Raw genomic sequence first — 24,563 nt, forward strand, 5'->3', positions numbered from 1 at the left:
TTACGTAGGCATTGTTGCTACATTCTGGGTGGAATCATTTTAGACTCTTCTGTGTTCATGCCTTCAAGGACCTGCAGATGTCAGAATAAAGATAACCAGTCGACAGTGATCTCTTGCATTTCCTCCTTACCCTTTACAAATCAACATTACCTTCACCTTCTTTTAAAAATTCTATCAATATTGGCCAGGCGTGGTGGCTCACGCCTGTAATCCCAGCACTTTGGGAGGCCGAGGTGGGCGGATCATGAGGTCAAGAGATCGAGACCATTCTGACTAACATGGTGAAAACCCGCCCCTACTAAAAGCCCAAAAATTAGCTGGGCATGGGGGCGCGTGCCTGTAATCCTAGCCACTCAGGAGGCTGAGGCAGGTTAATTGCTTGAACCCGGGAGGCGGAGGTTGTAGTGAGCCAAGGTGGCACCACTGTACTCCAGCCTGGTGACAGAATGAGACTCAGTCTCAACAGAAAAAAATTATATCAATATTAATGTCCTGATTTCTATTGATATATAATAGTTGTACTTATTTTTGGGGCACATGTGATATTTTGATATATGTATACAATGTGTAATGATCAAATCAGGGTAATTGGGATATTCATCACTTCATTTATCTTTCTTTGTGTTGGGAACATTACAATGTTTTTCTTTTAGCTTTTTTGAGATATACAATAAATTATTGTTAACTATAATTTCCCTACTGTACTATTGAATGTTATAACGTATTTTTTCTATCTAACTTTATTTTTGTGCACTTAACTGGGTTCTCTTGTTTCGCTTTCCCCACTTCCTTTCTCAACTTCTCATAACTACAGTTTTACTCTCTATCTCCATGAGATCCAGTTTTTAGCTCCCACATGTGAATGAGAACAGGCAATATTTGTCTTTCTGTGCCTGGCTTATTTCCCATAACATAAGATCCTCCAGTTCCATCCATGTTGCTGCAAATGACAAGATCTCATTCTTTTTTAACGGCTGAATAACATTCCATTGTGTATATACACCACATTTTCTTTATCCATTCATCCATTGATGGACACAAAGGCTGATTCTATATCTTTGCTATTGTGAATAGTGCTGCAATAATCATGAGTGTACAGATGTTTCTTTGATATACTGATTTACTTTTTAAAAATATGTATCCAGCAGTCAAATTACTGTATCATATGTTCTATTTTTAATTTTTTGAGGAACCTTCATACCATTTTCCATAACGACCATACTAATTTGCATTTCCACTCACAGTGTATGAGCATTCCCCTTTCTCCACACACTTGCCAGCATCTGTTTTTTGTTTTTTGTTTTTTTTTTTTTTTAGTAATAGCCATTCTTCTTTTTTTTTTTTTTTTTTTTTGAGACAGAGTCTCGCTCTGTCCCCCAGGCCGGGGTGCAGTGGCGTGATCTCGGCTCACTGCAAGCTCCGGCCTCCCGGGTTCACGCCATTCTCCTGCCTCAGCCTCCTTAGTAGCTGGGACTACAGGCACCCGCCACCGCGCCCGGCTAATTTTATTTTTTTGTGTTTTTAGTAGAGACGGGGTTTCACTGTGATCTCGATCTCCTGACCTCGTGATCCACCTGCCTCGGCCTCCCAAAGTGCTGGGATTACAGGTGTGAGCCACCGCGCCCGGCCAGTAATAGCCATTCTAATTGGGATAAGATGATATCTCACTGTGGTTTTGATTTACATTTCCCTGATGATTAACGGTGTTGGGCATTTTTTCATATACCTGTTGGCTATTTGTATGCCTTCTTATTTTTTACTTTAAAAATTTTTTTTTCTTTTTTTGTCTTAGTTCATTTTCTGTTGCTTATAACACCGTTTGTATGTCTTCTTTTGAGAAATGTTTGACCATTTTAAAATCAGAGTATTTGTTTTTGCATTTTGCTATTGATTTGTTTGAGTGCCTTAAATATTCTGGTTATTAACCCTTTATAGGAGAGATGGTTTGCAAATATGTTCTCCATTCTGTGGGTTGTCTTTTCACTTTGTTGACTGTTTCCTTTGCTGTGGCAGAAACTTTTTAGCTTGATATAATCCCGTTTGTCTATTTTTGCTTTAGTTGCCTGTGCTTTTGAGGTCTTATGCAAAAAATCTTTAACCAGACCAATGTCCTGGAGCATTTCTCCAATGTTTTCTTCTAGTACTTTTATAGTTTCAGGTCTTACATTTTAGCCTTTAATCCATTTTAAGTTGACTTGTATACATGGAGAAAGATGGGGATCTAGATTCATTCTTTTGCATGTGCCTTTCAGCTTTCCCAGCACCATTTGTTAAAGTGACTGTCCTTTCCCCAAGGGATGTTCTTGCCACCTTTGTTGAAAATGAGTTGGCTGCAAGTGTGTGGATTTATTCTGGGGTCTCTATTCTGTTTCATTGGTCTATTCCCTCATTTTCCCTTTTTCAGTTTTTCATAGCCCGATGAAGTAAATAGAGCATGAAAAATGATCCTCACTTTATAGGTGAAAAAATCAAAAGGCAGAAATGATAAATAAATCACTTACACTCACATAACTGGTTGTTGCCATGGAAAGAGCCAGAACTCTTGCCTTCTGACTTCTTGGCCGTTGCTGCACTATGGTGCTCATGAATAAATTTACCTCACATAGAGTGTTGTAGAGATGGGAGCAAGAGTAATATGATTGCCATAGAGATCAGTATAGGAAAGGATGCCAATTTCATGATAGAGGGGAATGACTCAGAGAAAGCCTTTGGTTCACCTCTAAGGACAAGGCCCATTAGCATAGATATATCCGATGTTCATGCAGGGGACATATTCCCACTAAAATTTGAATTAAAAAATCTCCAGGTCTTTCACAAGTAACCAAATAGCATCACGTTTCAAGGGCAGAAGACAGTAACAGCCATCATCAGGAACATCTGTGGAATGCTCAATCTGGACCAGGTGCTGCATTAAGAGCTTTGTATCCGTCATGTCCTTTAATAACCACCCTGTAAGGAAGGTACTAGGACTGTTCTTGTTTTACAGCTGAGGAAATCGAAGCTTAAGTGGTTTGTTGAGGTCTTAAAACTAATAAACCATAGGGCTGAGAATGAACCCGAGCAGCCTGTCCCCAAAGCCCATGTGTTTCCATGACATTATTTCCAGCTCCTGCGTATCAACTGTAATGTCTGTGAGGCAGAGGAATGGGGGTGGACCTGACCTTGAAGATTGAGTTCAGTGGTTAGACGGCATCTGAGAAGGCAGATTCCAGAGGGGCAGCCTCCGTAAAAGGAGCCTGGAACCCACCAAGGCTTTTCTCCTGCGGCCTCTCCTGCAGTGCTGTGTCTCAAGAGACAAATCTGTTGGTAAAGAGCAGTGGAGTGTCAAGGAACAAACCATGATCTTCTCACCTCTGTTTCCCTCTTGTTGTTCAGAAGTTTATTTCTGCTTGTCGGTTCCTTTTCAGAAGTGATTTTCTAGATCTTGATATGGTCGCCAGTAGAATTAGGTTTCTATCTTCCTGAATTTTTAGCATGTTTTCTAACTTTAGAATACTGCTTCTGAAGAGACAAATAAAATATTCCTTAGACATGGATGTGTAGAGGCTCCTCTCAGTGGAGTGTGCTTTCTGTTCATCCCCACATCCTGCCTCAGTTCCTAAAGCATAGGTAAGAAGTGAAGCCAGCTGTTCTCCTGAGAACCCATCATTTGTTCTCTAGGGACCTGATTCATTCCTTTTGACTCTCAAAAATGCTATGCAGCAGCCCTTTGAAATGAAATGCTTTTCTATTGAACCAGAAAATAATCACATCCTCCCATTTACTCTTTAGGGTACAAATTGATCTGACTTGATTTGTCAGAGAGCCAGAACTGCAGGCAAATAGACGCCAGAGAAATCAACCAATCTTTTAAGCCAGCAGTAATTGTTCCTCCTGTCGGCTGGCTAAATGAGTTGTATCTGGAGGAGATGCTCAGAATGAATCAGAATGCTCGAGGTGACAGAAACACAGAGCATTCCAAAGTGGGCTGTAACAGAGTAAGTGTTTCTTCATGTCTTACAAGGGTTTGGTTTCATGTTTTTTCCCCTTTCCCTTTTATTCTGTCTCCTGGGGCTAGTGTTGTCTGGCAGAGACCAAGCTGATGCATGTATATAATAGCAAGGAATAGTAGTTTGTGTGGGGATGAGGGAAAGTGAGTATTAACATTTAATTCTAGAATATACTTACCTGTATCTCGTCATTAAACCCAGGAAGTTCCTATAGAATAGGCACCACCCAAGAGGGGGTAAAATCCCTTTGCTGGCAAGCTGTCCATCTTTTTTTTTTTTTTTTTTTTTTTAGACAGAGTCTCACTCTGTTGCCTAGGTTGGAGTACAGTGGCACCCTCCCAAGTAGCTGGGATTACAGGCATGTCCTACCACGCCCAGCTAATTTCTGTATTTTTAGTAGAGATGGGGTTTCACCATGTTGGCCAGGCTGGTCTCAAACTCCTGACCTCAAGTGATCCGCCTGCCTCGGCCTCCCAAAGTGGTGGGATTACAGGTGTGAGTCACTGTGCCCGGCCCCATTGTTTTTAAATTAAAAAAAAAAATAGTTTGAACATACAGGAAAACTGCAAAATATAATTTACACTCATGTACCGACTACCCAGAGTCATATTAGCATTAGTTCTCTTTTTTTTCTTCCTTTTTCCCTCTCTCGCTCTTTTCTTCCCTCCCTTCCTTCTTTTGAAACAAAATGTTGCAGTATAGCTAAATCTCCATTCTTTCATCACATTGTTTTATTTATTTATCTTCCTTTCCAGAGGGAGCTGATATCATAAGGTTAGAATTTATCTTTCTTGTTCATTAAAATTACCTTATATATGCGCAGAAATAATATGCAGTACTCTTTGGGGGTAGGTTTTTGATATTAACCTATGTGGTATATGTTATATGTATTCTTTTACAACTTTTTTACATTTTTTGTTGGGATTTATCCATACTGATACTAATAGGTCTAGTACAATTGTTTTAACTGCTGCATTGAATTCCTTTATATGACTAACCTCAACTTTATTTAACTTTACTCTGTTATGAACATGTTTTTTCCTACTATAAACAATGCTGCAATACTTGTGAGTTCTCTTCAGGCCCAGGTGTAAGGTTTTTTTCTACAGGGTATATATTTAAGAGCGGAATTGCTGGGTTACAAGATTGGCTTTTCTTCAACTTTACTAGCTATTATCAAATTGTTAAACTGTGCACTTAAAAATAGCTTGTACAGCATCCCCCTAAAGGATAGACCAAAAAGGAATAAGATGTAGGAATCGAATAGCAAAAAGATGTAACAAAAAAACTAGTTCAGTAAAGCACATTATGTTTATTTTCTGTAACCTGGTCCATGATATTTCTGGTTATATTTCCTTTCTTGAAATAAGACTCTAATGCAATCTGTATCCTACGTGAGGTAAAATAGTGCCTGAACTACCATCTCTATACTATTCCACCATAAATAGACAAGGCAAGTAGCTGGGTAAGAGCTCCTAAGTTATTCCTCTGAGCTCCAGACTTTCATTCCATAACTTTATCTTCAGACTTTGTTGCAATATGTGCCCAGGTTGGGAAAGTAGCTTCATTTTGTAATCACCCATAAAATCTGAAGAAAACCAGGTCTTGAAAAAGGTGGAATGTACCAATCCCCTGGAGGATATCAGAGTATCTGGTGCAGGTCACAGAAACCTCTGACCATCAGAAATAGAAATGAAAAAAGATCTTTATTTCATGGTGTAACCAGCTTGTTTGGACACACTCATTTTGATGCTTCCATTTCCACTGGTTCTAAACCCTATAGGCTTATGCTAAACTTCCACCACCTTCCCCTCAGAGGCATCCCCCCAGCCATTTCAAGGGGGTCCCCAAGGTGTTGGCTCATCACATGTGCTGAGAAACAAGTTTGCTTGTAGGATGCCTTGGCTTCTTTGTCAGGGGAGTGTACCCTGGGTTGGCTCTCAGTGAGAATGGGACTCCATTAGGCACATCCATATTCTTCCCTTCTTAGGAAGCCAGAGCTATCCGTATGTGTGGCAGGGTTGGGATAGGGTGAGAAAGGGGAGCAGGACCTTTTCTCTAGCTCTCCTCTCGGGCTCTAAAGCAGCACACATGTACCCAGCTGTGCTCAAAGCCTCCCTTCTGCTTCTGCACAATTCCTCATGTTTTTGAGATTCAAAATTATTTTTTTGCCATAGGGTTGGAGTCAGGGTGGGGAAAATGTTACTCCATTCTCGCTATTGTCACCCTATTTCCTGTCTCTCCTCCTAGGCACCGTGTCTCAGTACTCTCCCAACTTTGTCCCCAGGCAGTGAGCGCTTCATGGCCAGGGAGAGATAGGACTGAACCCTTGTACCTTCAAACATATATAAATCCCTGTTGCAGTTCAGGTGAGACAGCCTGCTAAATAGAGTCACTAAAGACACAAAGAGGCCCTTTGGGGGACATTCATTATTTTCCTCCCATGGCAGATCAGCAACAAAAGCACATGAAGACACCAGCCTTGTTTTGAATGGAGAACAGATCTGTGCATGTAAAGAAGAAATAGCTTGTTTGGGGCTAAATCAAACCTCTGAACATTTATTTTTCTTTCTTTCTTTCTTTCTTTTTTTTTTTTTTTTTTTTGACAGAGTCTCACTCTGTCACCCAAGCTGGAGTGCAGTGGTACAATCTTGGCTCACTGCAACCTCTGCCTCCCTGGCTCAAGTGATTCTCCCACCTCAGCCTCCTGAGTAGCTGGGATTACAGGCATGTGCCACCATGCGCGGCTGATTTTTTTGTATTTTAGTAGAGACGAGGTTTCACCATGTTGCCCGGGGTGGTCTCGAATTCCTGAGCTCAGGCAATCTGCTCACCTTGTCCTCCCAAAATGCTGGGATTACAGGTATGAGCCACTGTGTGCCCAGACCTCTGAACATTTCTTAAAACATGGAATCATGGCTGGACGTGGTAGTTCACGCTTGTAATCCCAACACTTTGGGAGTCCAAAGCAGGAGGATTGCTGAGCCCAGGAGTTCAAGATCAGCTTGGGCAATACAGCGAAACCTTGTCTCTACAAAATAATAACGAAAAAAGTAGCCAGGCAAGGTGGTGCACACTTGTAATCCCAGCTACTTGGGAGACTGAGGCAGGAGACTTGCCTGAACCTGGGAGGTCAGGACTGTAGTGAACCATGATTGTATCACTGCACTCCAGCCTGGGCAATATAGTGAGACTTCATCCCAAAACAGAAAACAAAAACACACAGGATCACGTTTGAAGAGATCTTAGGTATTATCTAGTTCACCATCCTGTCTATCTTGATTATCTATTGTTTTGTTACAAACCACCCTGAAATTTAGTGACTTAATAGTGATTCATTATTTTTCACAGTTCTGTGGGTTGGCTGAATGGTTCCTCTGCTGTTTTCACCTGGGCTGACTTATGTGGCTGTGTTGAATTGGAGCTTCCAGGATGGCCTCATTCATAGGTGTGGCAGATGGTATTGACTGTTGGCTGGGGTGCCTTGGTTCTCCTCTTAGCCTCTTATCCTCTGGAAGGCTTCCTTACATGGTGAGTCTCAGGGCAGCACTTAAAGAGGATGGAAGCTGCAAGGCCTTTGGAACTCATACAACCACATTCTTGTCACATTCAGTTGGTCAAAACAAGTTAGAAGGCTGGCCCAGAGTCAAGATGGAGAAATAGACTCCACTTCTTGATGGGAGTTGTTGCAAAATATTGTGGCCACTCAATCCCAGCTATAGCATCTCTGATGGTTGTTCTAATTAAATAAGGCTAGCGAAGGGGTTCTTTTTCTTTCTTGAGACAACTTGTTTCATATAGACCACCCACAGTCTTTTCCTTTTGGATGAACACCTCTTTGGTTCAAAATAAGCATCAAGGTCTCACACATCCTTATTCATTACTGGGGATATGAAACCTGGAGGAGATGAATAAGGAAATTGTACCTTTAGGACACATGCATGGAATAACTTATTTTTGTCTAAGTTACACTTGAGCTAGATATGCCTGCTGGGGAGGCACCTTTGTTCCGGCTAAGCTGGGCCAGCGTAGAGCTGAGGGGAAATAAAACAAATGAGCTGATTGCTCCTGTCTCTGGCTTAGATTTTAAGGGAGAAAGAGAAAGGGGGTCCTTGAGGTTTCTGTGCTATTCAGCCTAGTTCACTAAAGCAGGAGAACAGAGAAATTAGTTGGAGAGGAAGCCCTGGTCCAGAATAAAGGGTGCCCAGGGCTAAAAATCTCAGGAAATTTTGTGTTGTCGTAAGTGTCTGGATGGCATGCAGATCCAGGGGAAGCAAGAGGATGCAAACATACTTTTGGTCTAGTGCTCTGTTACTCACAGTGTGTTCATTGGGTCACCAGGAGGATCTTGGGCCCACTGCATTTTAATAAGATCACCAAATAATTCATCTGCTCATTAAAATTTGAGACGCGTTGACTTAGACAGCCTTCCCCCAATGAGAGGACTCATGTAAATCTGGCCTTATTTCCAAAAAAGAGCTAGGTTTGGTACCACTCAAGGTTTTCTGGGAACAGAGAGGACCCAGCCTCACTGTCTGTGGGTACCTGCAAACCATGGCCCTGTTTTCTAAGCAGGGTTTTAAGCTTTTTTTTTTTTTTTTAAGCAGTTTTAGTAAGCTATAATTCACATACCATGCAATTCACTATTTAAAAGTGTACAATTCAATGGTTTAAAAAAACTATTCACAGATATGTATAACCACCACAGTCAACTTTAGAACATTTTCATTATCTCAAGAAGAAATCCCATATTCTTTAGCTATCACCTACCTCCCCATTCTCCTATCCCTGATCTCCCCAGTTTTTAGTAGCCATTAATCTACTTTCTGTCTCCATATATTTCCCTACTCAGGACATTCATGTGAATGGAATCATATAGAATGTGGTTCTTAACCATTTTTTTTTGGGTAATGGACACCCATTGAAAATCCCGGAAGCCATAAACCTGCTCCCCAGAACACACATGACGAGTATATTCACCCAAAATTTCATGAATACTCTGAATGCTTAGTTTAGAGAGCTGAGCCTAGATTAAGAACTCATGCCCTGTGGCCAGTAAGCAGATAGTTGTAAGTGGGTCCTGATCTAATTGGAGCAACATTGACAGGGATGGGACTGCACAGGGATAGGTCACACAAGGTCATCATCACTCCAAGGTGGAAAGTGACTAAAGCAAAGGACAGGCACCAAGTGTTTACAGAGCTAAAGGAACTGTGTTTATAACACATAGTTTGCCAAGGAGGGGGAGATGGTGAACAGATGTGTCATTTGCAATTATTCCTAAAGATGTTAATTATGCAAATGGATCTCTGATTAGGGTTCTAAAAAAAGAACTCTATATATTACAGGGTGTTGGATGTGTACAATCAAGCATGCTTGCTGACTGTTCCTCCAGGTAGTCACTGTTCGTGCCAGACTTACCACCTGCAGCTCTTGTTTTCAACGTGAACTGGAAAGGGGTTCTGAGGGCACTTTCCAACTACAGAATATTAAAGTTGGAAAGTGATATCTGAGATCATGGAGTATAGCTCTGTCTCTGTTCAGAGGCAGAAACTGAGATCCAGAGAAATTATGTGACTTGTCACTAGCAGAGCAAGGATAAGAGCCTATGTCTTTTATATCATCGATTCCCTTTCCCTTGCCTTATTGCTTCAAACAGGACATAAGTCAACTCTCAATTTTCCAGTCAGGGTCTACCTTAAATCTATGTGGAGCGAAGGCCAAGGGAATGATGTGAACAAAATATTTCTCTTACCTACTCAGCAAGTGCATGTGAGTGTGTGTGTTTGTGGGGGAAGTAAGAGGGGGAGTAAGCGACTAGGATAACACAAAGGCTATATTTTACTTATTTACTTATTTTTGAGATAGAGTCTCACTCTGTCGCCCAGGCTAAAGTGCAATGGCATGATCTTGGCTCACTACAACCTCCACCTCCCAGGTTCAAGCAATTCTCCTACCTCAGCCTCCTGAGTAGCTGGGATTATGGGTACCTGCCACCAAGCCCAGCTGATTTTTGTATTTTTAGTACAGATGAGGTTTCACCATGTTGGCCAGGGTGGTCTCGAACCCCTGACCTCAGGTGATCCTCCCGCCTTGGCCTCCCAAAGTGCTGGGACTGCAGGTGTGAGCTACTGCGCCTGGCCAAAGCCTATATTTTAGACCATGCTATTGGTCATCTGTGACTATTGAAATTAAATTTAATAAAAATGAAATATAATTTAAAAATCAGTTCCTCAGTTGCAGTCACATTTCAAATGTGCAGTAGCTACTTGTGGCTAGTGGCTATCATATTGGATAATACAGAACATTTTCATCACTGTAAAGTCCTATTGGACAAGGGTTTCTAGAATTTAGAGCCAGATTTTCTGAGTCTGAATCCCAGTCCCAGCACTTATGGTAAAAGCTTACCTGAGTTATTTAATATTCCCAAGCCTCAGTTTCTTCATCTGTAAAATGGTATCTGCCTCAGTGGTTTGCTACGAGAATTATGAATGTAAATAAGAAAACATGTATCAAGCTCTTAGCAAAAGAACCTTATACTTAATAAGCACTAAATAAATGGTCATCAGTAAGTAGCCTAGCTTCATGCTTAGACTGTGCAGTTGGCCGGGCATGGTGGCTCATGCCTGTAATCCCAGCACTTTGGGAGGGTGAGGCAGGTGGATCACTTGAGGTCAGGAGTTTGAGACCAGCCTGGTCAACATGGCAAAACCCCATCTCTACTAAAAATACAAAAATTAACTGGGTGTGGTAGTGCACACCTATAATCCCTGCTACTCGGGAGGCTGAGATGGCAGAATCGGTTGAACCTGGGAGACATAGGTTGCAGTGAGTCGAGATTGTGCCACTGCATTCCAGCCTGGGTGACAGGGCGAGACTCCATCTCAAAAAAAAAAAAAAGAAAGAAAGAAAGAAAGAAAAAAGACCATGCAGTCTCTTCTAATTGGAATGATGCAACTTGTTCTCTGGAAGAGTAAGAAGTTACTTGCCCGGGGCACTGAGATTCCAGGAAGGCTAAGTCATGGTTGGGTTACAGTGGAAGGAGGTTGGGGCCACCGGGAAGGAGGTGGGAAGAGACTGGGGTGGAGGGAGGATGATCAGAGTCCTGGAGACCAAGAAGATAAAGTGGCCTGAGTTGTGAGAAGTGACAGAGAGCTGTGAAGATCACTCTATCTCACAAGTTTGTCAAGAGCCGGCCAGACAAATGCCTGTGTGGTGAAGACCTCAGTCTATCAGTCTGCGTTGCCCTGGAGAACGCCTCACCGCCTCAAGTCCACTGTATTAACTGCTTGTCTGCTTGTCCACCAGAGGGAGGCAAGGGGAAGGAGAGAAAGGAATCTTAAAAGCCCAGCTGGTTCTTTGTTGGCAACTCTGGTCAAGGTTTGCTGGGAGGGAAGCTGAAGTTCCTGATGAGATGAGACTGCCTTTCACACAAGCTCCCAGGTCTCAGCTGTGTTTTCCTTGAACCCATTACCTCAGTAGAGAGGACCCTTCCAAAATGCTGTGTGTTCTTAAAAGAGTCATACTTCATGGCCTCTCAGAGGGGCTAGGACAATTTTCACACCTGGCTAAAAGCTGTGCCAGCCCCCAGCAACCCCAAAGCCCAGGTTCACACGCACAGAACACAGAGGGTGCGAGTGGAGAGTGGTGGCCATCACCCCGGTGATTTAGCCACATGACTGGCTGCTCTGCAGCGTCATTTGCTCTGCCAGGGCTCATAAAGCATTGTGTGTGGCATTGGGAGGAGATATTAAAAAAACCATTCGGCCGGGCACGGTGGCTCACACCTGTAATCCCAGCACTTTGGGAGGACGAGGTGGGCGGATCACGAAGTCAGGAGATCAAGATCATCCTGGCTAACACGGTGAAACCCCATCTCTACTAAAAATACAAAAAATTAGCTGGGCGTGGTGGTGGCCACCTGTAGTCCCAGCTACTCGGGAGGCTGAGGCAGGAGAATGGCATAAACCCGGGAGGCGGAGCTTGTGGTGAGCGGAGATTGTACCACTGCACTCCAGCCTGGGCAACAGAGCGAGACTCTGTCTCCAAAAAAAAAAGAGAAAACAAAATCATTCATTTTGCCCTTAGGAAAATTTTCGAGTAATTCCGGAGCTACTGAGCCAAGGGACAAAGGGAGCTTAGTGTGATAGAGGGGAAAGAATACCACAAATGGAAATGTATTTTTTTTAAAAATTAGAGACAGGGTCTTGCTCTGTTGCTCAGGCTGGAGTGCAATGGCACAATCAGAGCTCACTGCAGCCTCGAACTCCTGGGTTCAACTCATCCTCCCACCTCATTCTCCTGAGTACCTGGGATTATAGGAATGTGCCACTGTGCCCAGCTAATTTTTTTTAATTTTTTTTTTTTATAGAGATGGTGGGACCAGGGGTATCCCTATGTTGCTCAGGCTCATCTTGAATTCCTGGCCTCAAGCAAGCCTTCCACCTCAGCCTCCCAAAGTGCTGGGATTACAGACATGAGCCACTGTGCTCGGTCTGGAAATATATTATATTCCATAGTCTGTCATTAATTAGCAGCGTGACTTTGGGGCAGTTACTGCAATTTTTTGGTCTCCTCATTCTCATCAGGGATAAATTTAAGCTAATGGACTAGGGGATTTTAATGTTTTCCTCCATTTCTAGAATTCTGAGATTGCAATTCCCATGTGGGGAAGTGATTATGCCACAGAGAAAGATTCTTTTGTTAGGGTTGTCAGATTTATCAAATGAAAGTGTAAGATGACCAGTTTAATTGGATTTGATGAAAACAGTATTTTTTTTAGTGTGAGTATATCCCATGCAATATTAGGGATATGCTTACACTACAAGATGATTTGTTGTTTATGTGAGATCCAAATTTAACTGAGCATTCTGTATTTTTTCTGGCAACCCCTGCCTTCCATCAAACATGTCTGCCCCACAGACAATGGAAGTGCTGGGGAGGGCATTTCTGCCTCTCTCCATCTTCTCACTGGCATGTCCTGATAGAAAGGAGCTGACTAATCTGGTTGGCCAGAATTTGTAACATTCCTTGGCCACATTTGATTGACAGGGAGAATTGTGTCTACGGCAGAGCACTTGGCTTCCGCATTGAGCTTTACTGCCTGGACACAGGAACCATGTGCTCTTTTTCCCCTCCCTCTGTCTTGGGAGAGCCCCCAGAACATGGATACCCATGGGAAAGAGGTGGGAACTTCTGCCTTTGTCCTGACCCTGCCGCCCTCATTCATTCCAATGGTCAAGTGAATGGACTTGCAGTTAGCTCCGCAGGCCCATTGATCATAGGCGTGCCAGAACGCTTAGGTCCCAAGGCAGAGATTTGGAATGGGAGCAGAGGCACCATTTATCCTAATATTTAATCTTTTATTCTCTAGTGTAGCTTATACCAGTGAACATTGGATTTGGAGGCTTATAGGATGTTTGCTGGTCTAGTCATAAACTGACTTTTGGTTCCCACCGGGCTGGTGGATTTCCATGTTTTCTCATTTGACCTAGAAGGGAGGAGCTTTGATACTTAGGTCCCAAGCCTCTTATATTATTGCTTTCTCTACAAATCAGACTCATTGGCCCATCTTGAGTCAGCCTCACTGATTGCAAAAAATGAAAAGAAAAAGTGGATGGCATGTGAAATCATTAGAATGAATGGAGTAGGACGACGGGATCAACTATAGGTCATCTTGGGACGACCTCTTACTTACTTTTAGGAATGATCTTGGAGCTTTATGTTGTAAATAACTGCTTGCTGTAAGAAAAATGATGGGGGGAGACTTAGTCTTATTATGCAGCATTTCCAGTTACAGACTTTAACAGTGAGATGCTTATCAGAAGATACTGCTGGAGATCTTTTGCCAGCGGATGCTATCATCATAGTCACTGGGATTTTCATAGCTCAGGCCCTTATTTCTTGCCTGGACCTTGGCTGCCTGCAGCATTGTAACTCCATGCCTCTTGTACTTGGCTTTCCTAAACGCAGAGCTGATTATGACGGAAAAAGCTTACCCTTTCCTACGGAAGCAAGTCCAGACCCCATAGCGTGGCACAAAAGCATTCCCAGGCTGATAGGACATTTCCCACATTGCAACTTTTCTCCCACTACTGGACTCCCAGCTCCTGGGCACACTACGTATTCCCAAATAACCTTTTAGTGATCACCCAAATATTCTCCTTCATATCTCCAAGACCTTGTTCCTGCCGGTCCTTTTGTTTCTAGTGCCCTACCTCTTGTCTTTCTGGCAAACGTTTTCTTTTCTTTTCTTTTTTTTTTTGAGATGGAATTTCACTCTTTTTCCCCAGGCTGGAGTACAACAGCGTGATCGCGGCTCACTGCAAACTCCGCCTCCCGGGTTCCAGCGATTCTCCTGCCTCAGCCTCCTGAGTAGCTGGGACTACAGGCATGCGCCACCACGCCTGGCTAAGTTTTGTATTTTTAGTAAAGATGGGGTTTCTCCATGCTGGTCAGGCTGGTCTTGAACTCCCGACCTCAGACGATCCATCCACCTTGGCCTCCCAAAGTGTTGGGAGTTACAGGCGTGAGCTACCGCGCCAGCCAAACATTTTCTTTTGAGTATTAATTCAAGTGTCAGCTCTCCAAAGACTTGTTGAATTCCTCTCTCCCTGGCAGAATTCCTGTCCCCCTCCTCTGTGTGCTGAGACTCCACCATCTTGCATGGTGATGATTGAGCCAGGTATCTATTTCTCCCATGGGTCTAAGAGCCCCTGAGGGCAAACAGCTTGTCTCATTCATCTTTGCATCTCCTCTTCAATGTCACAGGCTTCTCCTTTTCCTCTATCACAGACCCTGGCACAGCAGGGGCATTCAATAAGTGATTGTTGCATAAATGAAGACCTCAGAATATGGTCCAGGTATCTCATATTTAAGTTGTTTTAATTAGGTGGTGTGTGTGAATCATCAGACCAAATAAATCTTCAGGGTGGAAATGATTGAATTGAAATATTAGTGTAGGAACATACTGCGGCTCATAAAAACCAAATAGATACTGTAACTTAAAGAGTAGGATATTAAATCTTTATCTCAAAGCACAAATCAGAATAGTGCCACAGCATGAAACACTTGTAATAGGCTAACATTAGCATTTAGTATTAGCACGCAGTAATCCTTCCTTCTTTGGGGTAGAGAATGCCTTTTTGGTATCAAACAACATCTCATTAACATATGCATTATGATTTATGGAGGGATTTTTTTTCCTTGTTATGTAAAATTCTTCGGATCAGCAAAATATCTCTGTTGGCAAGTACTTTGTGAGAGGCTGTGAGACTGATCACAGGGATAAAAAGTATTTATTTGGTACTTTGCCTAAATGAAATCTGGAGTGACAGTTCTTCTAACATTTTATTTCCTTCAATACACATTGGGCATAAATGCAGCTCTCAAAGTCTAAGGACCTTAAAGGCAAAACCACAAAGCTGGAAGCACTCTAATGAAGGAGCACTGGACTTGGAGTCAAGAGTTTAGTCCCAATTTTGTTACTAACCAGCTGTGTGATCCTGAGGAAGTCCCATAACCTCTGAGAGCCTCAGGTTTCTCCATCTTTACATTGAGTGTTGTACTGTATGATCTCTGAAGGTATTTGCTCCATCACTTTGATTCCACATGCTCGTCTGCAGAGACAGATTTACTGTGACTTTAATGAAGCGGGAGCTTCAGGGCTCTTTACTTGCTCAGCTCCTTCCAAAAGCCCCGCGAGAGTCCCCATCAATGTCTTTTACATGGTCACATATTTTTGCAAAGTTTCAAAAGTAAGATATTTTTTACTGAAATTGGTTAAGACTGCTGTCTCTTTTTACTCCCTCCTCATCATCACAAATCTTCAGGTGCAGGTGGGCCTGAAAGTGACAGCAGGCATTTTTGGAATGGAGTTGGGGCTATGTCGATTTTGGAAGGGAAACTGAGTTGGAGATGTATTGATTTGGGGTTGGTGGGTATATCTTTTGTAGTTTATAGCTACTCTGTATACAGTTACACTGTTGCTAGCCATCCTAGTATAGGTATGGCTTCCAGGAATACTTCTACCGCCCACTGTGCAGGCTCCCCCAGCACTGTGGCATGAAGGGTATTATGGGAGTAGGTACTTGTCCTACAATACCTGGCACTAGAAGCATGTGGGGAGTGGAAAAGAAACAAGATTTGAAATGGATAGAGCCAGAAGCAAAGCTGTGGAAAATTCTCCCAATCATCAGACAAACAAAATTGGTAAATGGTTGATTCAGTTCACAATGATAACTAAACAAAATGGAAATATTCTTCTGTCAGGAATATATGCAGTAATGCAACATACACAATTATAAACACATTCTTAATTTTTTTGATGGTCATTGCTCAGAATAGAATCCACGAGAATTCTTGTGTTTATAAGGACAAAAATCTTTAATAATATGATGAAAAGTCAGTCTGTGTGGGCTGTTTCAGGTTTTATATATCTCAAAATGTCTTAGTATATTTGATGCATCTTCTCTTGACAAATGCTGGTGGTTTTAGATGAAATGGCATGCAATTTTGACACAATGAAACAGGAAGTCCTGAAGAAACAAGGGTTCTAGTGACAGAACTCCCATGTTCATCAGTATGGTAGCAATAGATGTAGTATAAGGGTAATTTGATCCTACTATTATGTAGCTCAATATATTTGTATTATATTGTATTTAAATACAACATATTATATTTGCAATTATAAAATATGTCTCTTTTCTTTTTTTTTTTTGAGATGGAGTCTCACTGTGTCACCCAGGCTGTAGTGCAGTGGTGCGATCTTGGCTCACTGCAACCTCTGCCACCCGGGTTTAAGTGATTCTCCTGCCTCAGCATCCCGTGTAGCTGGGATTACAGGTGCCTGCCACCACGCCTGGCTAATCTTTGTAGTTTTCATAGAGACAGGGATTCACCATGTTGGCCAGGTTGGTCTTGAACTCCTGACCTCATGATCCACCCGCCTCAGCCTCCCAAAGTGCTGGGATTATAGGCGTGAGCTACTGTGCCCAGCCTAAAATGTGTTTTACTTGTTCTTGTTTGTGCCTTAATTTCAGATGAATTTTGTTTTTATTTTCAGAGTGGTTGATCATACTATAAAACTTAAATGTGAAGGGAAGGCTGGAACATACTGGAAACTGAAGACCTGACAAAAAGAAGGAACTTTTAGGAATAAGCAGAAACTTCAAAATGTTGAGAACTCTCTTGTATCATAATAGAAGATAAAAACTCTGATGGTCACACTCAGAAAGACAACAAACAAACAAACAAAAACCCAGAATCACAAAAGCAAAGAAAATGTAGGTAAAACAATAACAGAAGAGGTAAAGAAATTTATGTGAATTGGGACACTCTGGGGCACGGAACAGAAGAGGAGAAGAAATATGAAAGTAATGCTCTGCACAAGGATGTCTGAGTGTCCTTGATTTCAAGGGCATTTAAAATTAGCCACTGGATGAGAACCATGAAATGCCATTACTCTTACAGCTCCCATGAAAGACGCTGGATGGAGCTTATCCTAACTGGACCAAACTCTAAAAAATTTTACATGATGTTATAATGAGTTGAAAGTTGAACAAAAAAACAAAAACAAAAACAAAAACAAAATAACGCTTTTCTAGATTACCAAGAATAAAACACAAATTTCTAGCTAACTGAATTAATTCTCATCTCTCTATAGAAAGATCATAGAATTTTTTTTATTATGCAAAGAGATAGCTAAAAACTTAGGAAAATATAGAAGTGTGTTAGGCAGTTCATGAGTAAATGGGTTTTTTTCATTTCTTCCTCTGGCATTTTGTGATATTTGCAGTACTTTTTGGCTTTTAAAAATTTGTATTTAATCAGGATTTATTAGTTCATTGTAAGTAAATATTAAATTTATACTCAATCTTTGTTTGTAATTTTGTATATTTTTTGGTAAAAAGAACTCCCCAGATTATATAAGCTTTAGGCCCCACAAAATCTAGACCTGTTGCTGTATCCTTCTAGAGCAGTGTTTCTCAAACTTCAATATGCATTTGAATCTCCTGGGGCTCCTGTTAAAATATAGCTTCTGAGATGATGCATTTCTAACAAATTCCCAGGGCTGACACTGCCCATCTGGGGATCACACTTTGAGAATCAAAGCTCTAGAACAATAGTTCTTACCTGGCTGTGCATTGGGATCATTTACAGTGCTTTTGGAAAATACATTGTGTCCAGGTCCCACCCCATTCTCAGTAGGCTTGGAGTGGGGTCCTACACTTTTTTTTTTTAACTCCACAGTTTGGGAAAGAAGAACTTTCATATATTGTTGGTGGGAGTACAAATTGATACAGCCAATTTCCAGCTTGATTTGGCAATATCTTCCTTGGAGAAATCAAAAGCCAGTTGGCAAGGCAATCTGAAAAAGGCATTTACTGATTCCCATCCCATGGTCACAAAGCAGATATAGGAGGATGAGCTTTGGCTGAAATATATGATGGGCACAGGTATATTCTCTATAATCCAGTAGTTCCACTTCTAAAAATATATCCTAGTAGCATTATATATATCAAGACTACATATAAAGTTGTTCAATTCCACATTACTTATAGTAGGGGAAGACTGAAAGCAGTCTACATGCCCATCAATGGATTATTCAAATTATGGAACACTTTTCCAATGACGTAACAATAGCTAATCTTAGTTAAGCAATTATTATGTTATCTAAGGTAGACATTGTTCTACCTTATTTATAAGTATTAACTAAATTAGTTTTTATAACTATCATATTTCCATTTTACAAATGGCCTAATTTATATTATTGACATAGGAAGATGTCCAAGGATATAATAAGCAAAAAGCAAGTAGCAGAACATTATGTGTGATATATTATGCATCACCATTATAATACACTAAAAGGTAATTCACTTGATTCTGATGCACACTCCCTGGTAGGTAACAGCTGATCTAGTATAAAAATGAAAGAACATTCTGTTACCTCAAACAAGCTGTCTTCATGCAATTTAGTTAACTGGTAGCACTTTCAGAAGAAGACAGAGTAAAAATGGTTGGGTCAATTTGGTGGTGTAGAGTATTCTATCGATCAATGGTCAAAAGAGTAGTCATTCTGAGTGATCTTTAACACTAGGGTTGATGGAAGAAATGACCCGTAGATGTCCCTACATCTCATTTCTCTTAGGACACACATTTGGGAGAAATCGTCCAGTGCACTTTGTCCAGGCCTTTCACTTGTACCAACTACTTTGCATTATGCTGTTTTCACTTGAGTGGTTGTGCCTTCTAGTCCACAGCAACGTTTTTTTTTAATGTATATTTTTTCCCAACACTTTATTATGGGAATTTTCAAACACACAGAAAAGATAAAAGAAATTTACAGAGAATACTCATGTATCTATCAGTTAGATTCTACAGTTAACATTTCACTATAGTAGTTTTTTTTGTGTATCTATTTATCTCCCCGTGCATCCATTGATCCACTTCATCTTTAGGATGCATTTCAAAGCAAGTTGCTGACATCAGTATACTTCCCCCTCAATACTTTAGTATGTGCATCAATAACCCTAGTTTAAGATTTGTTTATTCTTTTTCTTTCCTTTTGAAGTAAAATTTATACACAAGGAAATGCACACATCTTAAACTTCTATCAAAAAAGAACATTACCATACCTGAGAGTATCCTCATGCTCCTCCCCTGGGGTACTCCCTGCCTCTCAACACCAATCCCCCCAGGTAAAAACTGTTCTGATATCCCCCTTTCCATACATACCTGCTCTAGAACATCATATAAATGGAATGATACAATATGTCTTTTGTATAAGCTTTATTCCACTCAGCATAATGTTTTTGCCATTCACCCACATTATTGATCAGATTAGTACCTTGCTCCTTCTTATTACTGAGTAGTATTAGATTGTATAAACATAGCATAGTCTATTTTCCTATTTTGATGGATATATGGGCTTGTTCTGATTTTTGCTTATGAATAAAACTTCTGAGTATTCTTGTACAAGTATTTTTATGGACATACATTTTCATTTCTCTTGGCAAAATACCTAGGAGTGGAATTGCTGGGTCATAGGGTATACTTTTAGGTTTGTAAGAAACTGTCAGATCTCTTCCCAAAGTGGTTGTAACATTTTGCACTCCTACTAACAGTGCATGGGAAGCCAGTTTCTCTACATCCTCTCCAACATTTGGTGCTGTCAATCTTTAGCCATTTTTATGGTTGTATCGTGTTATCTCATTGCAGTTTTAATTTGCAGATCCCTGAATGTGTGTAGGTGTATATATGTGTGTATTATATAATATATATTATTGTTTCTTTCATTTATTTTGAAGTAATTTCAAAGTTTCTAGAATAATACCAAGAACTCCTGTACTCCCTTCACCAGATTATCCAATTGTAATGTTTTATTGCATTTTCTCCATTGCACATTCTCTCTCTACTTATACCTGCATTAGTGTTTTTCTGAACCTTTAGAGATGAAGAAAAAAAATGCGTTATCACCACCCTCCCATTCTAGTATGCATTTTCCCCAAATAAAGACATTTTTCTGTAGAATCAGCATATGATCCTTCATATCAGGTTATCAACAGTAGTATAATACTGTCTAGTCCACAGAGTCCATTCAAATTTTGCCAATGAGCCCCCAAATCTCTGCTTTTTCTTTGTGTTCCAGGATATTATCCATGAGTCTATGTTTCATTTAATTGTCATGTTTTTTTGGATTCCTTCAAACTGCTACAGCTTCTGTGTCTATGCCTGTCTTCCATGTGCTTGACAGCTTTGAAGAGTACAGGTCCTTCATTCAGTTGAATGACCTCCAAGCCGGGTCCACCAGATGTTTCATCATGGTTTTACTGAGGTTATACATTCTGGGCAGTAATTCTACAGAAATGCTGCTTTGTTTTTCTCAGTGCCTCACACCCAGTGGCACACGGCACCTCTTCCATCACCACTGGTGATGCTCACCTCGATTTCTTGACCACGTTTTCTGCCAGCTCCCTCCTCCTTAAATTCAACATTTTGCCTTTTGCAACTTACTTGTGTTTTGTGGGAATATATTTTCATTTCTGAAATTAGTCAATATCCTGTTCCTTATCAAACTTCCAACTCTGGTCTTAGCATCCATTGACTGAATCAACTGCCTTTATGTAAGTTTCCACGTGATGAGTGTCTATTTCCATCATTGGTTCTATTTTTATGAGTTGGTATTTTACTATAAGAAATAGCATATTATTTCCATGCTTAAACTACTGCCAATTTGACCCTTTCAAGCTGGTTCTTGTGTCCTTTTGACAGATCCCCGTTGTTCATTGAGCATTTCCTTATTTTCTGGCATAAGAAGATGTTCCAAGTGCAACTTGTATATTACCTGTTTCAGCCGTGGAATCAATCATTTTTCTAAGGATCTTTGGTTTCTTTTAATAAAGGATACTATTTAGAAGCCAAGATCTGGGTAATCAGTATGTTAATTGCTGCTGGGGTATCATGGCTTTTAGGCCCATTCAGTGCACAGAGCTAGGAAAAATACAAATTTTTCATGTCTGTCTAGTTACATATGTATGTATTTATACAGCTATATGATTTCTGTATAATCTCTGTGTATGTTATACATACATATAATAAAAGCATAAGTCCATACCAATACCCCTACTTTGATCCAACCCCTCAAGATTATTTTCTAGATTTCCCCTTCTGGTATTTATAAATATCAACTTTAGTAATGAGGATTTGGCTCCTACTATCTTCAATATAGTTACTTATTTACTTAATCTCCCAACTACATTGCTGTCTCTTCTGCCCACCACCTCCACATCTTACCTCCTTCCTAACCTAGGTCTCACTGGCTCCTGCCCTGCATCCTCGGTTTTTGAGTTGCCTGTCCCTGCCTCATCACAGCTCTCTAACCCCCTCACCTCCTTGTGATTTCAGCTACTGTGCTGACTTTTCCACACTGGGAAGGAAAATGAAGGGACAATGTAGCAGATTTCAGTGGTAAAACAAACAAACAACAAAAAATTGAACAAAACCAACCCTTCATATTCATCTGGGGTAGTTCTGTTTCCCAGCTCCTATTCTTGAATTTTTTTTTTTTTTTTTTACAAAGAAGAGCACTCAGTCTTTAAAAAAACAAAAACAAAAAAACCCCAAAACACGGGAAAGATCAAGTGTAGTAAGTTACAATTTTATTTAAGGTCCCCAGTAAAAAGGCTTTTTTAAAAAGTTATCAGAATTATAACCTGTTCCTGCTGTGCAATCAGCTCAACCCCATCACAACTCTGCCCAGCAGGAGCTAATGCTACACTATCAAGTGAACATGCTTATGGCCTGCAAAGGGGTTAATTAACAATAAGGAGTTTTAGCAGAAGCCTCCATTTGCACAGGTGTTGGCTGTCCTTTGATGGGCACAGGGGTGAGGATCCCAGCCACTCGCACCAGTCCTGTAACCTTGGTGTTCACAAGGTCTCAGCTGTGGCAAGCCTGCAGGCACCAACGTTGAGTTTTCAGCATGAACTGGAGCTTCATGGGGGCTTTCTCATCAGAGCCTTTGCCTATTGCCTTAGGGGAGAAGCGCTGCAATCATTAGTTTCACGTTCCTTAAATCAGAGAAATGATCTGGCTTTTGGAAACAATCTGACAGCACTTTCTGGAAATTGGGGATGGTAGACACACTGTGAGAGCACCAGGCAGCTCTTTCATTTCTTGCTTGGCATTGACTCACTTCCCTCACTGCATTCCCTGCACTAACCAGAAAGCACAAATTCTTGGCTTAGCATAGATGAGATTGCACAAATCTGGGGCACCCTTGAGGTCTGCCTTTTTCTCTGGTCACACACTCCCCAGTCACCAGGGAACCCACTTAATCATGTTTGAAATAAACCTCATTTGCAGGTGTAAGGCGGCCCATGACCTATGATAGGGAGGGAAAATTTGCCTCAATACATGTGCTAGCTCTGATTGTGAGTGGAAGCCTGAGAAAGCTGTGTGGGAAAGGACTTTGAAGCCTCATCTGGGCATTATAGGGAAGAGTGCTGTAATTGATTAGTGGTATCTGCCATGAGCATGGAAGGGAGGATTGGGACAACGTACAACACATTTGCCATCCCTATCCTAGGATTTAACTCCATCTTCCAGCAGAAGATTACTAAGGCAGTTTTGCCTGAGATATTTAGTAATTGTCTTAATTTCAAGGCTGTCTGGTGATATCTCATGTTTGTTATCCTTACTTATATCACTAAGATTTTGGCACTTGTGTGTTCCCTGACTAATGATAAGAAAAGACAGTGAGATAAATGAATATTTATTAAGCACCTACTAATTGTCAGTTATTCTTTTAGGAGCTTTAAAAAATGTATCTCATCAAATATTCAAAATAAACCTATAAAATCAGAATATTACTCCTCTTTTTAAAAAAGAAATGAAGGCTCAGCGAAGTAAAATATTTGCTTAAACCATAATAGAAAATTTCAAATCCAAGGATAATACTCATTCTGATATACTTGGGCAGTGGGTCTCAATCTTGGGAAGATTAAAAAAATTTTAAAGTACAGATGACTGCATCTCATCATAGATAATTACATCAGAATCTCCAGGAAAGGGAAGCGTAGGCATAAGAATGATGTTAAAAATTCCCCAGTTGATTCTTACCTGCAGCCAGGTGCAAGAACCACACACCAAGGGAGTAGGGAGCAAGATAAATCACCTTTATAGAATGCCTAGTCTGAGGCTAGTTTTTCTTTTTCCCCTATATTCTATCTAATTTAATTTTTACACAATTCCTTAAAGCTTCATTTTACCTATGAGGGAAAGTTGAGGCTCAGGAAACCTCAGTACATTTCTGAAGATCATGCGGTAAAACTGGAATTTGAATGCAAATCTGTTTGGTTTCAAAGCACTTGCTCTTTCCACGTCTCCATGCTTCTTCCATTAGGTTTCTGAACCCAGGCTCCATCCTTAACCTTAGTGTTGAGCAATTCTGGATTCCACCTGGCTTCCAAATCTGACCCCAACCCGTCATTCTAGCTTGGGCTGGAAGCATCATCTGTAGTCTCAGTATTTAGTTTCGTGGGAGAAAAAAATGTAACAAGTGCTTGTTTAAGCTACTACCATTTCTGCTGTGGAATTTGGGCAGCTCAGCATGAGGCTGTTTCCAGAGCTAGGGGTCCTGAACAAACGATGTGACCTTGCCTCTGAAGGATGTTTGTGTTTAGACCACAGGAGTTTGGAGTTTTTTCTTTGGTCCCCAGGCAGTTCAAAGCAGTACAAAGGAGTTGTGGGGTCCAGAGTTCCCGATCCTGTGGGTTGTGGGCACCTGTGTTCCTGCTTTGGCCATCATGGTACCACACTGACTTTAGCTCCTGTGGTCCGACTCATGGGTGTCCATGAGATAACTAAGCAAACTAACAGAACCTCAGAGTTGGAATGGATCTCCAACTCAACCTAGTTGCAACCCCTGCCTAGGACAAAAACCCCTGCCCACTCTAGCATCATTGTCAGAAAGGGAATTCAAACTCTGTTTAAATGCTTCCCAGGAGGCTGAGGCCGGTGCATCACGAGATCAAGAGATCGAGACCATCCTGGCCAACCAACGTGGTGAAACCC

General features: G+C 41.1%; 1 long non-coding RNA gene across 1 annotated transcript in view; it reads left to right on the forward strand.

Annotated features, from left to right (window-relative positions):
* LOC111545429 overlaps nt 1–17,226 on the forward strand; it is a 90,220-nt gene extending 72,994 nt beyond the window's left edge. The window contains exons 5-6 of the long non-coding RNA XR_002732449.1: nt 3,772–3,977; nt 17,053–17,226. This is a non-coding gene — a long non-coding RNA (uncharacterized LOC111545429). The remainder of the gene's footprint in view (nt 1–3,771; nt 3,978–17,052) is intronic.
* The last annotated feature ends 7,337 nt before the right edge of the window (nt 17,227–24,563 follow it).

Source organism: Piliocolobus tephrosceles, chromosome 15, assembly GCF_002776525.5.
Source record: "Piliocolobus tephrosceles isolate RC106 chromosome 15, ASM277652v3, whole genome shotgun sequence".
Lineage (NCBI taxonomy): Eukaryota > Metazoa > Chordata > Mammalia > Primates > Cercopithecidae > Piliocolobus > Piliocolobus tephrosceles.